Raw genomic sequence first — 17,680 nt, 5'->3', positions numbered from 1 at the left:
GTCAATGAAAAACATGCATGACCTGCCGCCCTGTGTCCATGGAGGTAGATTTACACTGAATACCATACTGTGGAACATTTCAGAAAAAGCAATAACATCTCCATAGAGACTGAGAGCAGGTTGTATACTCTCCATCAACAGCATGCCATAGATAAATTCCACATGAATGGGCACTATTTATTATATTTTCCCTGTTTAAGCAGCCGTGGACCAGGTACATGTAGTGCAGGCTGTTGGCTTATTATGTGAGGTATTCAGTTGTAAAGTCAAGTGGCCATTTTAACTACTAAGACAAGGATAGTTAGCAAGGTCCAACGTTATACTGGCACTTAACATTAATAAAATGTATTTCAGTATCACAAATTCTCTGTATGCAATATTTTATTTAGTGAATAGAGGTAATGTAGGTGAAGTGTCTTGCTCAAGGACTCATTGAAAGAAAATATAAAGGGACAGTGACCACCATTTTGTCATTTTGTATTCCCTTTTTTATGATCATAAATCATAAAACAAAACAAATCAATGATATTGCCGGTATTTCAGTGAAGTATATCTTTCCTTTCCTCTCAAAATGTAAAAAATTAGAGGTTGTTAGAGTGCATTAACTACATGCCAGTGTAAAAGTGAATGAGGAGTAGAACTTGACACATTTTCTAAAGATCTATTTCTTCCATTTGAGCACCAGTATATGGTACCGATAAATACTGTATATTTGTTGCTCAACAAATAAATAAAATAATAAAACTATTCCCTGGTGTGTAGATTACTTTTAGCCAGAGGTTGGGACTTGCAAATCGTGACTTGGACTCAAGTCAGATTTGAGTCACTATTTTTAAGACTTGAGACTTGACTTGAAAAAATTGACTAAGGTCAATGACTTGGGAGAAAATACTTTTCTCTTTACAGGTGATACACGTGGTGCTTAATTTTACAGGAACAAACTGGAACATGTCCCTCACACTTCTCTGTTTGTTATTTTAGATGTAGCTGAAGTACTGTGATATAGTATCCTTAAATATACTACAGTAATATACAGTACAATACAGTAAAACAGAGGGAACTACACAGAACATGATCCTTACATTTCAGTGCAGACTACATGACAAAATAACTTTCTGTCCATAATGATTCACACTAAGATCTTGTCAAGATATTTAAAAAGGAAAAAACTGCATTTCTACAACTCTTAAATAAATATACCATGACTTTTTAAGTACAATTTAGCTTAAAAGTCACATAAATTGCAAAAATCCAAAGACTTGAAATGACTTGAAGCTCAAAGCAGACAACTTGGACTTGACTTGGATTTATGGGCCAGTGACTCGGGACTCGACTTGGACTGGCCTGTATGTGACTTGGGACAAAGGCTTAAGATTTACTTGAGTCTTGCAAAACAACGACTTGATCCCACCTCTGCTTTTAGCTTCTCTTATAGTTATGTCATGTGACCAGAAGTTCTTTTTCCCTATAGCTAGCTTTAGGTGAAAGTTGTACTGTACACTAGTTGCTTGTTTATACAGCACAGTAAGCGTCTAACTCTGCTTTGAGAAGTATGTATCATAGATGTCTGAAGATAGATTAACCACTGAGAGGCAGCGGGTGTCTGAGTCTGCAGATTATTTACACATGGTGAGTCAGTGTGCGCCGTGTGCTAAATTATTTTTGCTTGGTTTCATGCTGGCAAATTACATTAAGATTCTGCTATGTTTTACTGTGGCTAAATTCAGTTTAATAAGAAAGAATTGCTGGGGTAAGGATGGATCACTGCCCAGGCCTGGTTTGCCAGATGCCCATTTTTTCCGATGGAGCGTCTAATATGGCTCCAGGTTTGATGTGTTGTTTTTAAAATCTGTGCCCATAACTTTATGAACACAGAGTAAATAACTTTTCTTTCATTAGCTGCACTCACAATCTGTCCAGTGTGTGAAGCAACAGCCTGCTCCTCATCACAGTGACATCACAAACCAGATCTGCCAGGCCAAACATAACGCAGTTAAAAGAGGGTCATGTACAGAACACAGAAAAACTGATGGGGGGTTAGAAATAGCTCAAAATATGTAAAATTTAAGAATATCTGAAAATAAATAGTGTAAAAATGTATTATTCAAATTAAAAGTGGAATGAAGTGTTCCACAATATGGCATTAAATCTAAAACTATCTATCTTGCTTTCAAATAACAAGTACTTTACTGCAAGTATTCTCACTTTGAGTGGGGTAGCCTTTCCACAGATCTGTAACTTACCAACCAACTGTCTTTGTGGAGATATAGGTTTAGTGCAATACTGTGGAACGAACGACGCAAACAATTAACATCTCAACGAAGACAAAAGCAGGTGGCAGACGCTCCACTAGAAAAGTTACACAGTGCACCTTTAATGATCTGAAATGGTCTTTGTCTGGTACTGATTTTACTGTCAAAAGAGCAAGACCATGAACTCATTGCATCAGTCTCAAGCTCGCATAAATATGGTTAAAACAAACAGGTATCAAGTGCATTTATCAAATTAAATTACACATCACTCCACATGAGGAACAGATGATTTGTTGTGGAAATTCCAGATGGGAAAGACATACATCACAGAACAAATTATTACAAACAAACTTACTTCACTCAACAATTTAGTCTGATGTGCTATAACTGTAACTGTACTATTTGTTACCCATTCACACTGACTGTAGAATGGAGTTTGAGGTCCCTTTGCCAATTAGACTCCTCACTCGTCAGACTCGGGGGCACTCTGCTCTGAAGGCCATACCTGACTGCACAGAGATTACACAGCCCTCCAGCCAACACCTTTTACTATTCATAGGACTCTCTGAGGGCTCACTACACGCCACAAGTGATTGCAAAACATAAGGTTGACTACAAAAACAAGCTCCCCCCTCCAGGTAAATATCAACCAGTACAGCATGTTATTTATATAAGACTGTTTCTATGTAATTTCAAGCAAATTTCAGTTTAGAAATTATAAAGAGAACAGCGTATGCAAATCCACTCACTTTCTTTATGCTAGGGTGAGAATGTATTTAGTTTCTTGTGTAGGTGCAACAGAATAATTCACACCATCACAGAGTACAGTGTGGAAATATTTTATTTCCAATTCCCTAAAAAAAGAACACCTAAAGTATTGTCATGCATATGTTTGAACCCAGACAGTGTAATAAAACATATTTAATTTTTTCAAATAAAACTTTGCTTATAAGTAGAGATAATTGTAGTGGCATATAGATATTTTTCATGTCATGTTGTAAGATATAAAATCCAGCCAAAGTGATTAACAACTGTGACATTTTTGTGAGGTCAATATTCTAAAGCTATTAAATTGCAAATTAGGTAACTACCCAAAATCTGCATAGTCCTAATAGTCTTGAGAACTTAATTACGTGGATGGAAGGACGGTTGCCAGGTTTTGAGTGGCCACTGAAAAGTTGGCAGGTGGCAGCGTGTCTCATATGTTCCAATATTGTACGTCCTGTTTGATTCTTCAGGAGCAGGAGCAATGCAATCTGCCTGTCTCCTGTGCGCCTTGTTTAGGGCTCACTCAGAGGGATCAGGGACTTTGGAGCCTACAGCTATCACAAGGCAACAGACGAGCTCCACGCCACGGCCCGCGCCTTCACAGGTGGTCATGATAATTAATGTTTGATTAGATCTTTCCAAATGAATGCTGAAGGCTAATTTGCTATGCCAAGGAACCAAAGGCCCTCCATGCAAAGCTCTTTAAATACGCCCTAGAAGCAGCACTGCCTGGAAGAGGAACAAAGCCATTTGATCCCCATACATTTACCCTCTCCTCTGGATTCACACAATTACATAGAGCGCTGTCTTATGGTGCCTTCATATCCCCTTATATGCCTACACATGTGCACAGCCTCTGTCCGTCACATTCATTTAGCAGACCACAGTTAAGGTTTATGTTTTTCTTTCTCAGTGTTGTAGGTCCTTGATTCCAAATGTATTATTATTATTGCTGTCAATCAATTAAAATATTTAATCGTCATTAATCTCATGAATGTCATAGTTAACTCGCACTTATTCACAAATTATTTGCACATTTTTGTTCCTTGAATCATCATTTTAATACTCTTATTAACATAGAAAAGTGTAGAGCCTTGCTTTGTGCAAATGTTTTTTTTATTGCAAACCATAACAACTGTCAGTGAGACAACTTTGTGTTCGATGTTCTACTTTCATGAAGGGCTCTGCAACAGTGCCGTAGTGCCTCTCTTCTGTCTTCATAACGGTCAAAGCATGTGACTGAAGCTCCCACTGTGGGGTGAAATAATGTGCTGTGACTCCACAGTAGTTTTCATTACTGAGGGACGTCCAGTAATCTCCAGTTAGACACTGTGTGTCTGCCCCAACGCCTGCTGTAGTAAGGGCGTACTCAGACTAGTACTTTAGAACTGCGCCATGCTCAAGCTCGATTATGTAGGGTTCTACAGCCCACACTCACGGAAGGCTTGTATAGTGAAGTCGTGCATGTGCACATACATGAGCAAACATGCTGTGCTTTGGCCCACCTCCTCCAACCGGGCCTTCTCAGTTTCTTACAAATTGTTTTGCTTCCGGTTTACAGTTGGATCCTGTGGTTTTTCCAATGTTACCATGTTCTATGAATGTTGTTAGCAGTGGCCACAACTTATGAAAAAACTAGTTCACTCGTGATAAAAAAAATTAACCCTCTTAAAATGGTTTTGTGTTAACATGTTAATAACGCAATATTTTTGACAGTAGTAATTAATATAATTATAGTCAGCTCATGAGAATGTATAGGGCACAGTGAGACATTTTACACCATGCTTTTACAATGATACTGTTCAGGGCATAGTGTTTGATCAGCTGTCACTGTACTTAAAGGATTTACTAATATACTGTACGTTTCGATCATCCTCACGCATAAAAGGCAGATCTTGCGTACCTGAACCAGGTGAGTGCCAGTCATGCCGTTGGGGTTGTTGCTCTGAGGCACAGTTCACTGGGTTGTCAGGAGCAGACAGGAGACAGGAGACAGGTGCGAGGCAGAGCCTCCGATGACGTTAAGTCTGACAGGGACAGTAAATCAGCTGCAGCTGAAGCATCATGTGGTGCCTTAATCCTGTGTGAATCGATGTGCAGTGGGCCGGGACTGTCGCTCTGTCACTGTTGGGAGCTCCTTGGGTCTGCCTCTGTGCTGTGGGCGCACACTGAAGGTCTACTGGGGCCAGAGAAGCATGGAGCAGGATACAGACTCTGGAGAGACAAAAAGAGCACACATTTACGTTAACACATAACTTTAAGAAAATCCTCCTCAATGCAAAAGCAATCTTTAAAATACATTTATTCTCCTTGATATGATGCGGCCGTGTTCAGTCACAGATGTGTGAACAGCTCTGAGCGCTGAAATGAATGACAGTGTGCAGGCGCTTCATAAAGATGCATGACCCGAAGGCTGCGTCCTTTCATTTCAGAGGCTCTGAGCCACATAGGGCCAGAGGTGTGACTGTGTGCTTTATAATCCATTCATCTGTTATCCTTTATTCATTCCTCTATTCCGTCTCAGCTCAGATCCCAGAGATATTTCCTGAGCATATATTAAAGGATTATAATATCTCCTAAATTTAGATTTAAATCAGGACACAGCTAAGTGCACTTATGAATCACATTATGACTGTTACTGTAGCTTGTGTTGTTTAGTCCAAACTGTCAGATGATGTGCCTCTCCTGACAGTGATATCACAGACAGGAGCCCAATGTAAAATCTGTGGTGCGTTTTTGTTCGGCTATGACAGTGTGTGATTGCCTGTGGGCCCCGAGCCAGGCAGCCGCTCATGCAGAGGAAACTGATTCTATTAACACCTCTGCCCCCCTCTCTCCTACGCCTTCATCACTTATTGACCTTCCTGGACACACTCCCTGAGAGCCCGCATCCCACTGACCCACAGCCTATTTCCAGGGCCTTTAAGTGGCACAGCTCGCCATTCCATTGTGCCCTAAATGGCCCTGTCTCTGAGGCTGCACCGCACTGGATACAAACCGAATAAAAGGCGGCAAACAGAATGGGAGATGGTGATCCCGGAGCAGAATCAATTGGGAACACGGAGTTTCGGGTGAGGACAAACAAGTGATTGGATCTGTGCTCAATCTTGGAGCTGAATGTGTTTTACAGTTTTCAGTTTTGTGGGTCGTGTAAGGATTAAAGCACGTGTCAACAGGGAACAAAAAGATGTTCTGGAAAAGTGGAATTGCCTGTTACACCCAAAACAGACAACAACGGATTCTTTTCCTTTGGATTATTATTCCTGTAATCATAGTGCAACCGTCTTATATAGCACATTTCAAGACATTTAAACTGACTGTACATATATCCATTTTTCATTCCTCAGTGACACACTAACACATTTTTCATTGTCTCTACTGTCTCTTGCGGCTCTATGGCTGAGGTCAGTGTCCATCTGCACATCTGTTTTTGATCTATTATGTTTTTTTAATCTGTTGAATAAAACCTTTTCATAGACTAAATTTACAGTTGATTTCTGAATGTGTGATGTTTGCATGTTCTCCCTTTGTCTGTGTAGGTTTCCTCGGGGTGCTCCAATTCATATTTTACAAACGAATCTATGTATTTATCTCTGTATAATGACACAACAAGTACAACATGGGAGTAAAATGATGCCTTGACATCTACAGAGCTGTAGTAGACCTCGCTCAAAGGAAAACCTGTGTTGTCTAGCCAACCTTGAGCTATGACAACAAACGACTAAAGCCCAGTATGGCAGGTGCTGGTCTCACTCAGGGTTAGCTCACCTGGCACAGCACCCTCCTCTGGTCTGACGCCAAATGCCCTTCTGGAAGCACTACAAAGTCCCTGGCCCATAAACTGCTTTTAGTCATTTTGTCTGCCTCTGATTACACATTACACTGGTTTTACCCAAGCTCAAAAAGAATATGTTTTAAGCCTTTTGAAGTTTACACCTGCTTTTTGTGGTACAGGCTTGAGTGGTATTCTAGCAGGTAAGCAGGTTTCAATGTATTTACTTCAAAATTACATATGATTAGTATTTATTTAAAACAAATAATTCATTTGGCACAGGTGGATTTCTAGATATGACTTAGATGTCCTTGAATGTACAGGGCAACTCCATTCATTACGCACTGAAATTTGACTGGATTTGAGTAAGTGGACATTAAATTTGCCATCTGTCAAGCCATTCGTACCTGCCGGTATTCAGCAGTAATAAAGCAATCATTTTGGACCGACCTTGAACTAAATAATGACAGCATAAAATAGCCTATTTAACATTATCCAACAGAACTCTGAAGTGTTGGGGATAAGTTAAGGCAATATGTCATAAAATCTGTATCAAGATAAAAAAAAAAAAAAGACATTTGCAATATTGATATAATTGATACAAGGTCCAATAATGCGCATAATTGACTCTTGTAAGCTTTAAGCCATGTTATAATGCTGTTACCTCTTCAAAAACATACGTGGGTTTTTGTGTTGAACATATGAATGAAACAAAACACAACTCCAGGTATATTTTTAAGGATTAAACATTATAACATAGATCAGAAAATAGCATAATATAGGCCCTTCAATTATGACTTTTACAATATGCTTTGGGCTATTTTAGTTATGGTTCTAAGTTCTGCTTCCGCTCCTCATGTCTTATCTCTTTCATTATACTTTTAGCCTCAACAGAGTCTCCACAGTCAGTGTTTAAGTCACTCTAAGGTTTAATGATAGCAATTAGCCACAATCTCTGCATGCCTCCCACAAGTGAAGGCAAAATCAAAGCAGTTATAACGAGGACAACAGACAGTATATGTCCATGGAGCACTATGAAATCCACCCTTCACAACTGAGAGATTGCACAGATATAAAAAAAAAGTACTTGTCAATACAGAATTTATTCATGCCAAATTCTGAATCACTAATGTCTTTTGAGGATATGATATGCAATGCAAGTACAATATTGATAGAAATTTTATTTATTTTATTTTTTTTTATTTCTTCAGCTAAGGAGTTTTATTAGAACCAATCAGGGTAATCAATTAACTAGACCAGGGGTCGGCAACCCAAAATGTTCAAAGAGCCATATTGGCCCAAAAAAACAAAAAACATACCTGCCTGGAGCCGCAAAAAATTAAAAGCCTTATATAAGCCTAATATGAAGGCAACATAGGCTGTCAGTGTATTAGTTGTATAAACCTACTATTAAAATGACCAAGTAGGCTACAAATACAAAATGAGCATTCATGATTACACAAACCCCTTTTGCGACCCTCTCATACTCGGTGCGCCGTCTGTAGACCGACGTTTACCTGTTGCTTTGACGACGATGATGGAAGTATTCAGAGCAGCAGTCGCATTTCTTCTGATCGTGCATAGGAGCATTCATAAAACAGCAGCATGTAGAACTTTCTACGCAACATCAGCCCAGAGCAGAAGCTCTGAGCTCGGGCAGCAGCGCAAAATACACGGGAGCAGTCAGCGCGCAGCTCCTCAAGACGGGGCTGGGGGTCCAGTGTTGGTCAGATTGTCTGGAGGTTTCGTCCTCCGTGTCCTGGTTCCAGATGGGGGCGAGCAAGACCAGCGTGCAAAGGACTGGGTCCGAGCGGTTCCGCGTCGTCCTCTGTGCGCTGGTTCTGTGCGGGAAAAGCGAGAATGCGCTGTGGACTACAGGTCCGGGCGGGCTGCTCCGGTCCTCCACGCTCGACCGTGGCCTGGTTCCGAGGTGGTGCAAAGCATGACATCCAGTTTGGTTCATTATATGTTGTTCTGAGCGTCCGTCTGCGCACGTGTTTTTTTTTTTTTTTTTTTTTTTTTTTTCGGGGAAAACGCTTCTCAGGTGGAGGCACCGGACACCACCCCCCGCTTCAGCTCATCTGTTTGTTCTGCTGAAACACTTTTCCTATGTTTGCGTTTGCACACACAGCTGATGGATCAGATCCATGACCAGAGATGAACGAGGGTTTTACCCCTAAAGAAACCATATTAAAACAACAACAAAAAAAATCATTCCTTTTCCATTTTCACTCAAATTTTTGAAAAAGCTCCAGGGAGCCACTAGGGGAGTGCTAAAGAGCCGCATGCGGCTCCGGAGCCGCGGGTTGCCGACCCCTGAACTAGACCAAAAAAAAAAACATTGTTAGAAAAAATCATCTCTAAAAATAGTTGGAGTAAGGGCACTATAGCAAAGCTGTATGACCTTTTACTGTCTAACTTAAGTGAAAACTCTGACTCTAAACTCAGGGCATGGAATGAGGATCTCAAAACAAACTTGTCAAAAGAGGTCTGGGAATCAGCATGTAGCAAAGCTCACAAACAGTTAATACTTAATTTAGACTTCAGCAATGTAAGTGGCTTATGAGAACATATGTAACACCAGCCAAACTGAACCTTTACAACTGTAATATAGCAGATATTTGTAGCAAGTGCGTTGATGCTAAAGGGACTCTTTTTCACTGCATGTGGCAATGCCCTGAGAGAGGACTCTTTTGGGAGGAGGTTAGAGAAGCATTAGAGAGGATTATCTCAAAGAAAATGCCAACATATCCTGCTATGTTTATTTTAGGTATATATCTCAAAAAGCACAAGTTTACTAAAAGGGAACAATTATGATTAATATGTGTTTTTACAAGCAAAAAGAACAATTGTAATATTTTGGGGAAAAAAAACTTGTAGGCCCAAGTTGGTACACTGGGTAAAACAGATGCTCATAGTTTTTCCATTGGAAAAGATCACATGCATTAGGAAAAGAAAGCTGAAATTGTTTGACGAGGTGAGAGGTCCTCTTAAAAGTTTTGTATGGAATCTTAATTTGACAGATGGTGCTGAGGATGACTAAGATTACTCTGTAACCTTTATTTTTATTTATTTATTTTTTCTTATTATTATTTTTATGTATGTGTATATACCTTATACATTGTATAATATAATGTATATAAATATATATGTATGTATGTATGTAAGTATGTATGTTTAAATACATTTATATTTAGGTTGAGGGGGAAAAAAATGTATGTATAGATGGCTACAACTTAATTTTCTAACTGTGAGGTTGATCTGTCCTTGTGTTTGTTGTTGTCTTTTGTTTGTTTGTTTGTTTGTTTGTCTTGGTTTTTTTTCATGTACATGACTTGTAATTATGCTTTCATAATGTACTAAAAATGAAATAAAAACAATATTAAAAAAAAAAAAAGAAAGAAAGTACTTTATCATTGTAGTATTGGTATTGAGTATAAAACAGTGGATGAGTTATAGTGTAAACCAAGCTTCAGCTCTACTATTGAGCTTCATAAATAAAACCAAATTGAAGTGAAGTAATCCATTAAAATTGACAAATCTTTTCTCTTTATCCCATCAGACAAACAGTAGATTTAACTGCGATGCCGAAGCAGTAATGGCAGCAGTGCAAGCGGGCCATATATTCAGTGCAATAGCCTCCTGTTTTCCGGGCTGTTAAGATGTTCTATGGGGTTATATCTGGAAAAAAGAGGGAAGTATCTCTGCTTTGCCGGCCAGCTCAAGAAAGTCTAGTAAGCTGAGAGGTTGTGAACTCAATCAGTTGTATGTTTATCGCCTCCAATGCACTGAAACTCCTGTCTGCTCCCCGTATGGGCCCCGAGCAGGGACAGGACGGCTAGTTAAACCCAGCTGGAAAGGGTCAAAATACTGATAACTACTGCAGTGGATTTTAACCCGGCTCATAGATCAGTTAAATGATACAATCCTTCACAGTGAGGTACTGGCCAAATAGTTGGGAAGAAGATACTATAAATCTTAAAGTACTGGGCCTGTGTCTTCTTTATCTATGCCCCAGAATGCCTATGAAAAAAAAAAAAAAAAAACATCTTGAATTGGAAATCATTGAATTATCCAGGCCGGAAGCGCACGTCCCTGTAGAAGATTGCAAAATTGCTAGTGATTAATTACAAAGCAAATGCGACGAGACAGGGTGAATTTGAGAAAGGCAAAAATATGTGGCGGAAAAGACGTTTAAATATGGACGAGCTGAGCTGGATCGCTTAATCACATCGCTAGCGTCAAATGCTATTACCAGAACAGGGTCTTTGTTTCAACATACTTAAGACAAGATGCCACTTACAAATTCCTGAATTGTCTCAAATCGGTAATTCTGTTAAGTGATGTGGCATTTGATGGAAGGCGTAATGAAGCAGAGAGATTGGGTAGTGAACTAGTATTGAAAGTTCTCTTTAAGAAACTAGAGTCTTGCAAGTAAATCCAGTCAGTAATTGATTACACGCCCATCAGTAACAAAGTGAAAAGAGGTTACTGCTCAAATCCAACAGGGTCACTTTGCTTTTAAAGTTAGTCAGCTATTAAAATGTTTATTCATAAAAATCTCTAAAGGTGAACATTTCACTATTAGAAAGTCCTGCCTTGTGCTTGTCGCTTAAGAGATGTTATTGCTGTGTTTAGCAGTATAACATTAAACTTCTCCATAGAGACAAGCAGGTGACACCTCCAGGACAAATTACAGATCAGATCTGTGAAAACTGACATTCTACATTATTATTATTTTATAATGAATATCAGTTTAAAGGAGACCAGTTGTGTGTAGTTTTGTGGAGCATCCCAGTCAAAGCAATGCAGACAGAGACAAGAAAGTAGATGAGATGAGATGCAATGTAATTCTTGAGTCAATATTTGATCAGCACTAACAGTGTTGTTCTTTTGAAGACATTGTTCACTTTAACAACTGTGACAAGAAATGTCTTTAAAAGAGCTGTATCGTGTGACCAAAACAATAGTGGTAGAGACATACTTGTTTACACAGACTTATTCTTTTGTTGGACAATCTTAAAGTGGCAGCTGCGATGTGCCACTGTCAGACACCCCACCGTTCAAACACTTCTTTCTGCCCCACAGTTCAGAGGCAGCGGTCACAGCCACAGCACTCCTACAAGAGATAAAACTCAAACTCACTCACTCACTCAGAGCCTTGTCCTGGTGTTTTTACACAGGGCCATTTATTATCTTCTAAAACTAACTTAAAGGGTAAGATTAATACAGTTGTAAGGTATGTTTCAAGAAAATCTATTTATTGGGATTCTTGGGAAGTTTGTGCTGTATAATGTTGTCAAATAAAATGGATTCCACTAATCAATTAAACTAGTATCAAAGCTAGATGCTCTTGAGTATTGACACTGAATCAAAATAAAATTGTCTTTGTGATGGAAATTTATATTGTGGAAGGATTTCTCTCAGTCTGTTTTTGTGTAAATGAATGTGATTTCTACCTGAGACCCAGACCAGTCATTAGCTAAACTGTCCCCACCCCACAGGAAAATATTAATTAAGATTGACTAACTGAAAATAGTGATTAGTTTATCTTTCAGAAACACATTTGGTCTTGTAACTAAAAGTCATTTGGTTCAGTAGTTAAAGTCAGTGTTAGAAAGAACAGAAGAAAATGAATATGGATGCAAATCAGATCATGTACATCTGGCCACACCTCAGGAAGAGTTGTCACTTTCTCACTTTGAAATGTATGTTCTCTGGTCATCTCAGTGTATTTAAACTTGGTGCTTTGTGTCATTCGGGGGGCTGATGTTGGAGGGACATACTGCTGGTTAAGAGAGGTCAGGCCCTGTCCATATCTGCTGTAACAAAAATAAACCTTTATCTATATTCCAAAAACTCATCAGGCTTTGCAAATGGATAAATTATTTATCATCAAGAGATGCATATTTTTTCCAGTCTTCATCTATATTCAAACTACATGATCATATTAAAGAAAACATAAAAGAAACTGAAATCCTGTGTTGTATTTTTGTGTCACTGTCCTCATCCTCCTCAACATCATTACTATTTTCATCACTGTGACAAAATTACAGTGCAATGTTGTCTTTTGGCAATCTTAATGAACATGTATAAAATCAGCAAGTAGAACTGTGTGGAAGTTTGTGTTGAAGCTTGGTGATTGGTCCATTTAGTCATTTGGACAATAAAATGTACTATGTTTTCTAAGTGTGTAAGTCAAATAGTCTGGTTGACTTTGTGGTTACTGGTCTAGCATATCACCTTTAAATCGGAAACAGAAAAATGAATTTTTATTAGACCACAATGACAAAATGACATTTAAATCCATTATTGATGTCTAGAAGATAAATACACAGTTATTGCCATATTAAATTGCAATTGTGGTCATTCTTATTGTACTTGTGAGATGTTTGAAAGCCTAATGATTTCTCCTGCTGACAAATTGGTGCATTTAAGTGTTAGTCCAATTTCCAAGGTGTTTAATTTCATTGCTGTGGATTCATGCACCACTTATCGTCTCAGATTTCCCCATTCAAAGCCAATCAATATCCTTTAGAGTAAAGTGAAGCTAATTGATGTGCAGCCCAAACAATAGTGTCAACAACTACAGAAATCATATCCGCTGATTAACCTTGTCTCACCACATACAAATATATTCTGTTATGTGAAAAAGGCTGAAAAATGTGCTGTTTCTATTCAAATTAAGCCAGAACAATTGGAACAAAAAGCTTGCTAAATCAAACATGTTATAGCTGTTTGCACAAGGTCCCAATGGAAATGCTTGGGGATGAAGTTACTTGGGTTAAAAGAAAATCTCTCATCTTAAACCTGAATTTTGATTGGATTTCTTGCAGGTCGTTTGTGTTCTGCGCAAATAAAATAACTTGTGTCCCTTGAGCTTAAAAACAAAAAGGATTTAGAGGGAAAACAGCGACTATAAATAAATGTCTCTGCTTTACGAAGCGAAACTGCCCAATAATTCCTTGAGAATGGGACGGAAATGGGACCAAAGCTAGATAATCCGATTTGTTTTTATACGCGACTGTTCCACCTGGCCTCTCAACCCACAGCTCCTTCATTAAAAAGGCTTATAATTACCATGGAGGTGGCTGTAATCCGGGCCACTCCACGAGTCTACATTGATAAAAATTTACCTCTGGGATTTTAGGCTATATGTGTGTGCCTATGTCTGTGTCCAGAGAGTGTGTGAGTGAGTTGGGTTGGCGTGACGACGAAAGGATTAATTCTCGCCTGCTAGCTGAAGCACTGTGATAACACGGGTCAGGAGAAGCAAGCACGCACCTGCCCCCCTCAAGCCAACAGTGTCCCTCCAGAAAATAAGCTGGTGATATACTGCTCCTGTGTGTGTACAGAAGTGTAGTAGGAGTGAGGAGGTGGAGAGGAGGAACTGCTGGATACCCCATGGTTCCACTGCAGAAGATGTCCTGATCAAGGCCCCTACCTGTAAAAAGTCAATTATACAGAGAGAAAAGGAGGAGCAGAGGGGAACCATGGGTGAAATTAAAAGGCTGCTCTTGGCGATAAGTGGAAATGTGACTTCTGTAGAGTCGTGTAGGGACAACTGTGGGGGTTTAGGATAAAAAAGCCCAAAATGTAAAACAAGTTTGAAGAGGGTGTAAATGTGATAAAACATCGTTAGTGTATTGACTTTTTCTTGTTGTTTATTTGAGTTTGTTATGTTGTTTTCTGGACTTTATGGAAGAGAACCATGAGTATAGTGTGAAATAGGGGGTAAAGGGGGCAGAGAGACATCAAGAAATTGTAAGAAGGGCACATAGCCCTAACCTCAGTGACCATAGATGTTTATTTCTTATATTTCTTGTTATACTTTTATTCCAGTATATCTATTTATACATTTTGGTGTAGGGGACATTTTAGACATGCACAGTCTTTTCTTACATCAAGTCACATTTCTTTTGCTATCTACACATTTTTTTTTTCCATTTCCTTCATGAAAAACAGTTATTTAACCATCTTTGCAATAGCAAAAAGCAAACTTAATACTCACTTGCACTACATTAACCCCTATGACCTGTAGTGCCAGCCCATTTCCTCCCGAGAATATTATTTTGAAGAATAAAAGACACTGCACTGCTGAACGCTATGCACCAAAAGCCATTGTGCATAATGAGGAGTCACATTTAAGGCAGCTTAGTTTACTTCAAAGTGCAGACATGTTTGCAGCACAAATAGCGTCAATTCAGTCAACAACTACAAAGCATTCACATTAGAAATATAAACAAACCTTAAACACAATATTACAGAAAATTGAATCTTTGAGCTTTAAGCCATGGCAGAATGTTGTTACCTCATCAAAAACATGCCCAGAGTTGTGTTTAGTTTTCATTCACACATGCTTGAATAACCCTTTATTAGTCTATCTACATCTCCAAAGCTCAAAATGTTCTGTTCCACCTTGTGATGTCATGAAGAGGTAGGTAGCTTTAAGGTTAAGAGAGCTACCACCCATTATCTTTTGTTCAGTAAAAATGGGCAATTTCAGGGCTAAAATTATCCAAATTATTCTAGTGAAGGTGAATGGAGTTTAAAAACACAGTGGAGAACATACTGTATTGCCACATGACATCACAAGGTGGAATAGAGTGTTTTCCGTTTGAGAGAAAAACTCAAAACACAACTCCAGTTACGTTTTTGATGAGAAAACATTATAACATAGATCATAAAATACCTTAATATGGGGACTTTAAAGCAACAGTCCACAAATTTGGACACAGGACCTCATTTCCTAGTGAGCCAGAGTGTTGAAGATGTGTGAAGACACCTTTTAAAATATTCCATCCAGTCCTTGTATTTGCAGAGGTCGCTGGTGCTAGGCTAGTGCATGTCAAAGGCCATAGTTAGCCTGCCACTAAAATCAGTCTTACCCACTCCACAAAGCACCCAAAGCTAAATTATTATTACTCTGGACTGTCAATGTAAATGTCTGTGTTGATAGAGTAATGTTTGAAATAAAACTAACCTTGCATCGCATGAATCATCGCATGTTGAGGGATTATTTTCCCAGCAGCAGCAGAATTTTACTTTGCTGGTAAGAAAGGTGCTAGGTGACATCAGCCCGCCACTGTCAAGCTTTGTATCAGGAAGTACAACTCGCTGCTGCTCAGACATAAATCCTTCATTTTATTTCTAAAATTATTCTATTGACACAGACATTCACATCAACAGTCTGACTTAATAACTGTTTTGCTTCAGGTGTTTTGTGGAGTGGGTAAGACTATTTTTAGTGGCAGGCTAACTATGGCCATTGACATGCGCTAGCCTAGCACCAGCGACCTCTGGAAATACAAGGACTGGATGGAATATTTTAAAAAGTGTCTCCACATGTCTCCAACACTCTGGCTCACTAGGAAATGAGGTCCAAATGATGTCCAAAATTATAGACTGTCCCTTTAAGTATTATTTAGTGAGAGAGGGGCAGAATTTAAGACTTAAGTTCAAAGTGTGGCAGCACTTTATATTTGGGAGTCACTGCAAACATGATTATTATCTTTCCTCTGTCTTGTCTAAATGTCAAAGCATTATGTACACTTTGTTCACTGACCTTTGAGAAGCCATCAGTGCTGCCAGCTCCTCTAATAATCTCCCTCTCACAGCCATGTTACTGTCTCACACCCCCCTATCTACATATTAGAAACAATAAGTCCGTAACCTGGAAATGAGCCGTGCTGTTTACAGTGAACAACATGTGTGTGGCTTTAAGCATGCATACTCCATGGAAGTTCAGACCCAATTATAACATTTATCAGGGGCTGTCATGCAAAAATATCACATTTGCAGTTTACCCCAAATATCAGCACCTGCGTCACACAAATTCATATTCACTAAGAATGGCTAATTACATTGCAACATGCACAGGTCGCATTAACGGTGGCATTCTATTGTCTCCATTTGTCATTAATATTCAAACAGTTTATCTGAAATATTCAGCATTATAATCACAGCATCCCATTAAAACTCATAATTGGAGGCTTGCGTTGACTGGGGGGGAAGACCATAAATAATACAATAGCAATATAATACAACATACACTATTAATGGGCTTTAGTGGACCTATATAAACATGTGAGGATAAACGTCAGCAACATGTAGAACTTTTTCAGACATCAGAACTACTATACTACTGCTCCCGTTGCATGAAATTGTTTGAAAACAGTTTTTTTTTTTTTTGTTTGTTTTTGTTTTTTTAATGGTGCACTTAATTTAGGTGCTCCACAATATGTCAGTAAACTCTGGGTAGTCTTTAAATCTGAAACTTTGTGAAGCCCTGTGAAGCCCTCTACACAAAAACACTGAAGTGAAAAACAAGAATAGAACAAATATCTCCTGACATGATTGTAACAGTGCGGGTGATCTAACAAAGAAGCAGTTTGGCTGTGACCTCCCGCCATGACTTGATGCACCCGACATTAGTCATGAATACAGCTGCTGCTCATTTACATTGACAGGAGCCAAGATGCTAGCCTCACTTCTAACCCAGACACACAAGGGATTTTCCTTTGAAGGTCAGTGGAGCATGTCCCACCAGGCATCCTCCCTGCAGGACAAACAGGGACACATCTAAGAGACTTTGTACTGGCCTGGGACAGCTATGGGGGCCCTCAGAGGACAAGTCTTTGGGGACTTGAGTAGTGTCTCTTCTGTCTGAGCCTGATAAGCACAATAAAACAGATGGACCAAACTGAGCAAGAGTGGTAGAAACATAGACCATATTTGACATAAGAAAACAAACTACCTTATTTAAAGTCAAAGTTGTAATTGGCTCCTACTGGTCAAAAGGGTAGTACAAAACAACTGGACCAGGAATGGTAACCATTTTTCAGTAATTGTGAATAAAACTCCACATAGATTTGTCACGATAACACAT

At 39.0% G+C, this 17,680-nt stretch overlaps 1 protein-coding gene across 1 annotated transcript in view; it reads right to left on the bottom strand.

The window, feature by feature from the left end:
• The window catches only part of thsd7ba (thrombospondin, type I, domain containing 7Ba), a 327,257-nt gene that overhangs the window by 182,984 nt on the left and 126,593 nt on the right, over positions 1–17,680 (bottom strand). Inside the window, exon 3 of the mRNA XM_020920389.2 lies at positions 4,924–5,234. The gene's annotated coding sequence lies outside the window, so the exon portion shown is untranslated. The remainder of the gene's footprint in view (positions 1–4,923; positions 5,235–17,680) is intronic.

Source organism: Boleophthalmus pectinirostris, unplaced genomic scaffold (assembly GCF_026225935.1).
Source record: "Boleophthalmus pectinirostris isolate CB_2022bp ecotype Guang Dong unplaced genomic scaffold, ASM2622593v1 HiC_scaffold_1, whole genome shotgun sequence".
NCBI classification, from domain to species: domain Eukaryota; kingdom Metazoa; phylum Chordata; class Actinopteri; order Gobiiformes; family Gobiidae; genus Boleophthalmus; species Boleophthalmus pectinirostris.
Note: the sequence above shows the minus strand (reverse complement) of the source record. Positions and strands in the feature narration are given on the sequence as shown.